Raw genomic sequence first — 222 nt, 5'->3', positions numbered from 1 at the left:
ACTTGATGTGTATATATGTATACAGTTGTAAATATCAGAAGGAGAAGCCAGGTTAGAAACGAGTTGGTTTGGGTGGTTGGGAAGTTTATTATGGAAGGATTGGTATCCGGTTCTGGCCAAATCGGCAACATAGGGGACATTGAGGTCCTGATGGATGATTCATATAAATTTAAATGAGGAGAAAATATTTGGGGATGTGGTCAGTAAATAACACAAATAAAT

This window comes from Halyomorpha halys, unplaced genomic scaffold, assembly GCF_000696795.3.
Source record: "Halyomorpha halys isolate HHAL.00 unplaced genomic scaffold, Hhal_1.1 Scaffold437.1, whole genome shotgun sequence".
Taxonomy (NCBI): Eukaryota; Metazoa; Arthropoda; class Insecta; order Hemiptera; family Pentatomidae; genus Halyomorpha; species Halyomorpha halys.
This window is presented reverse-complemented; position numbering follows the sequence as displayed.